Source organism: Boleophthalmus pectinirostris, unplaced genomic scaffold (assembly GCF_026225935.1).
Source record: "Boleophthalmus pectinirostris isolate CB_2022bp ecotype Guang Dong unplaced genomic scaffold, ASM2622593v1 HiC_scaffold_7, whole genome shotgun sequence".
In the NCBI taxonomy this organism is placed as follows: Eukaryota; Metazoa; Chordata; class Actinopteri; order Gobiiformes; family Gobiidae; genus Boleophthalmus; species Boleophthalmus pectinirostris.
In genome coordinates, this window is record NW_026571473.1 from 34,566,780 (window position 1) to 34,570,889 (window position 4,110).

At 40.9% G+C, this 4,110-nt stretch overlaps 1 pseudogene; it reads left to right on the forward strand.

Annotated features, from left to right (window-relative positions):
• Positions 1-1,252: 1,252 nt before the first annotated feature.
• LOC129412204 (5S ribosomal RNA) lies at positions 1,253-1,370 on the forward strand (annotated as a pseudogene).
• The last annotated feature ends 2,740 nt before the right edge of the window (positions 1,371-4,110 follow it).

The following is a 4,110-nucleotide window of genomic DNA, read 5'->3' on the forward strand; positions in this document are numbered from 1 at the left end:
ACGCTTGACTAAACGCGGAATAAAAAGTGAAGACGAGACGCCACTTTTGCGTTTTCTGTTCAGACCGTCGTCATATAAACGTCGTCTAAAAGTGTGTTATATCATTTGGGTTGGGTTTATTGTACTGACTTTTGTTCTTACTGTGAGCTGGTTTGCATTTCCTCAAACTGTACTCTTATTTAGCCTTGGGGAGTATAATTTTCACTTTCTATTTCACCTTTAAATGAAATAACCTGAATTCATCTCGGAGTAATTCCAGCAGCTACTGTAGACTTTTTCCAATGTGTCTAACTATGTTTTGTCTCCAGAGGTTCTTCTGAAACCCTTGGAAAAATGCATTATACTTCAGCGTACTATGCAGCCAATCCTAGTACTTCAAAACCAGACAGTACCAGAGTAATGGGCAGAGGGAGGGCCTGTTTAGAAGTGTGGAGAGGGTTCAGCCGTGTCACTCCAAAACCTGATGGAAAAAGTGCCCTGAAAAAGATCTCTACTCGTCTTATAACACCTGCTGTGCTCTTTGGCCCGTGCACCAGCCGAGGCAGAGTTTTCTAATGGGAAACATAATATGGTTTACGCTCCTGGGGTTGGATTTAAATGTGACTGGTTTTAACGTTAAATTGTTTCTTTTAGCTTTTGGTTTCTGAAAACAATTTAAAGCAAATCGGTCAAATAAGGCATACATTAAAGGACATGTATTATCAAAAAATGACTCAGGAGCCCAGGAAGTCTAACTGTACCCATTAAGCCCGGTGTATACTGACTGCAGGAGCGTTGTGTGGGTCCCACAACACTTAGAAAGTCAGTCAAATCAGTAACACCCTGCCACGATGACCTCGGTGCGGTGCAGGTGGGGAGCGGACCTGTGGAAAGAATCTGCAAGAAGTCTATTTTTGACGGACACCTCAGTGGTCTTTGACGTCAAGCTGAAAAAACAAGCCCCAGGGTTTCAAAATGGCCACCCTTGATGGCACATGATTCCTGATTCGCCTTTAGCCCAGCGAGTTAATTCTGGTGACTGTAGGCCGATTGAGCATGTGCAGTAGTGCATACACGAATGCACGTGATCACATGTAAGGAGCGCGGTCTTGTGTATTATGTGATCGCTTTGACCAGTCAGACTGAGAGGAGCTAGACAACTGAAGGGTTCTGAGGTGAGAAAAAGTTTATGATCTAAAAATGGGTAAAAATCACCCAACAAATCTGACATTTTTGCAAGTTTTAGGTGCCCTGTCAGTCAAACACGAGCAGTTTGCGTGGCCATACCGGCTTGTCAAAGCCTGATCCCGTCAGATCTCAGAAGCTCAGCAGGGCCGGGCCTGGTTAGTACTTGGATGGGAGACCACTGGGAAAATCAGGTGCCACAGTGGGGCACCAGTGGGAGTAACTGTCTTTGTGTCCTTAGGCAAGACACTTTACCCACATTGCCTAGTATGAAGTGCGTGAGTGATGGTGGTGGTCGGAGGGACCGATGGTGCCGATTGGCATGGCAGCCGCGCTTCTGTCAGTCATCACCGGGTATAGAGTGAATGAATAATGCCCTGAAAAGCGTCTTTGTGACAAAAATGTCTGTGAAAAGCGCTATATAAATAAAGTAGTGCTGTCATGCGATTAAAAAAATTGAGAGATTAATTAATTATGATCTGTAATTAATTAATCTAATTAATCTCATTTTAATCTCACCTAAAAATTGCTGAGAAAAGCCTTCAATTTGAGGTATTTTCATTTAAATTCATTATTACATTATTGTGGCAGATCAAAAGACTGATATAGATTTAAAAAAGTGACTTTATAAAGTCATTTATTGTTTAACAAATCTCTCCAAATTGGCTGTTGAGCCCAAGTCTCCATGAATAAGAAACTGTTTGCTGTAAAGTAGCAAAGACGAGGAAATCTGAACATAATAACTTTTAATAAAAAGTCCAGTCTTTCCTTAACCATATTAAAAATATTATTGATAGAGAAATGCTTTATATATGAGATCATTGGTTTTAGTCCTGGTTTAGACCTGCTTTAGTCCTAGTTTAGTCCTGGAATGGATTTATCCTGGTTTTAGTCCTGGTTTAGCTGGTTTAGTTTAGTCCTGGTTTAGTCCTGGTTTAGACCTGGTTTAGTCCTGTTTAGTTCTGTTTTAGTTCTGGTTTAAGTCCTGGTTTAGTCCTGGTTTAGTCCTGGTTTAGACCTGGTTTAGACCTGGTTTTAGTTCTGGTTTTAGTTCTGGTTTAGAGGCGCACAGGAGGAAGCGCAGTTTACGCCGCGTACGCGAGAAAACACGATCCACACGCGGCTCACGGGAGCACGTCGGTGTCCGCCGCAGTGTAACTACGGAAGGAAACGTGGTCCGCGCGTTCTCAGGTTAATGACGATGATGAAGTGTGTGTGTTTGTGTGTGTGTTTGTGTGTGTTTGTGTGTGTGTGTTGTGTTGTGTTTGTGTTTGTGTGTGTGTGTGTGTGTTTTGTGTGTTGTGTTTGTTTGTGTGTGTTGTGTTTGTGTGTGTTTGTGTTGTGTGTGTGTGTGTTTGTTTGTGTTGTGTGTGTGTTGTGTTTGTGTGTGTGTGTGTGTGTGTGTGTGTGTGTTGTGTGTGTGTGTGTGTGTGTTTGTTTGTGTGTTTGTTTGTGTGTGTTTGTGTTTGTGTGTGTTTGTGTGTGTTTGTGTGCGTGTCCCCTCATGTGGCAGGTCACTATAGGACAGTAGTGCAGACATCATGAGTCTATGCAGGTTGTTTTCAGGCGATATTATATTTGTTATTTTCTTTTATATTTCACGTCGGGGAGAATAATTTCCAAGACACGAATGTGTTTTTACCTGTGCACTGCTGCCTCTGTTCTACTGACTCTTCGACCTCGTCCATTGTGCGACTGACGCCGCTAACGTTAACATGACGTTTACATCGCTGTTACTGCGCACGTTTTGTGTGGCTTTCCGGCAATGAGTGGAATTACCGAAATAAAAAAATGTATAAATGTGTTTTGTGTGTGTGTGTGTGTTGTTGTTGTCCCAACAACACATAAAAACAGGTTTTATAATAAAGAAACTCACATACAGAAACACTAAAGTTAGAGATTAAAAATGAGATTAACGCGATTAAAAAAACATAACGCGCTAAATATGACTGTAATTAATTAATCGCAATTAACGCGATAATTTGACACCCCTAAAATAAAGACTTACTTACTTTGTGATTACATTGTGCTCTGTGAGAAAAATCCTTTCTTCTTTTTTCTGCTGTAGTATCAGTGAGGGTCATTACATCAACAGAAGGCAGCTACCAGCAGCAACACCCTATCCAATTATTTTAATAGATCCATGTGACAAAATCACATGAACAAAACAGGACGCGCACCACTGACAGATCTGATACATTTTCAGAATAAAATATCCCTGCACACTCCTGATACTCTGCAAATGTACTACCCCATTGTAGACAGCCTTAGTATCCAAAATCATGAGAAATTTGTATCCAAAGGTTTGAGGTAGTGGTCATAGTGTGAAATGCAGGTGTTTTTTTTAAACAACAGGGTTTATTGAACATGCTAATCTACCGTGTGAACTCTCGACCAGAGCGTGAATCCCCACGAACACGTTGTTTCTCAGTTTCCACCCTCTGCCCGCAGCCCACCGTGATCGCACACAATAAATAAACAAGTAACAAATAGAGTTTAGTCATGTTGTAACATTGTTCCCTTATCACAGGCTTGACCGTCGCTCTTAAATCACAAAACAATGAATTTGAACTTTGAATTTCCTGGGATTGTTACGTCACACACAGAAGTCTCGGGCAGTTTTTAAGCAAATAAATCATTGCCAGACTAGTTCTAAGATAGCCTTACCAGCAAGACTAATTCTTGTGTTTTTTAAGATTTCACAAAAACTTTGGACTTTCGTAGACCTGCTAGTCGCCCTTTATTATATAAAGCCCTAGAGCAGAGTTCAGTACAGTTTGTGTCCAAGCTGAAAAAGTAATGTGTGGTTCTTTACAAAGCCATTAGTTGTTTAAAGGCCAATAACAAAGCAATGCATAATCTCTGTAACTAAACATGTGTTATTGTCTTTGTTTCCTTCTGGCCATTTTGTACTTTCTAAATAAGTAAGTACGTAACCATTTGCAT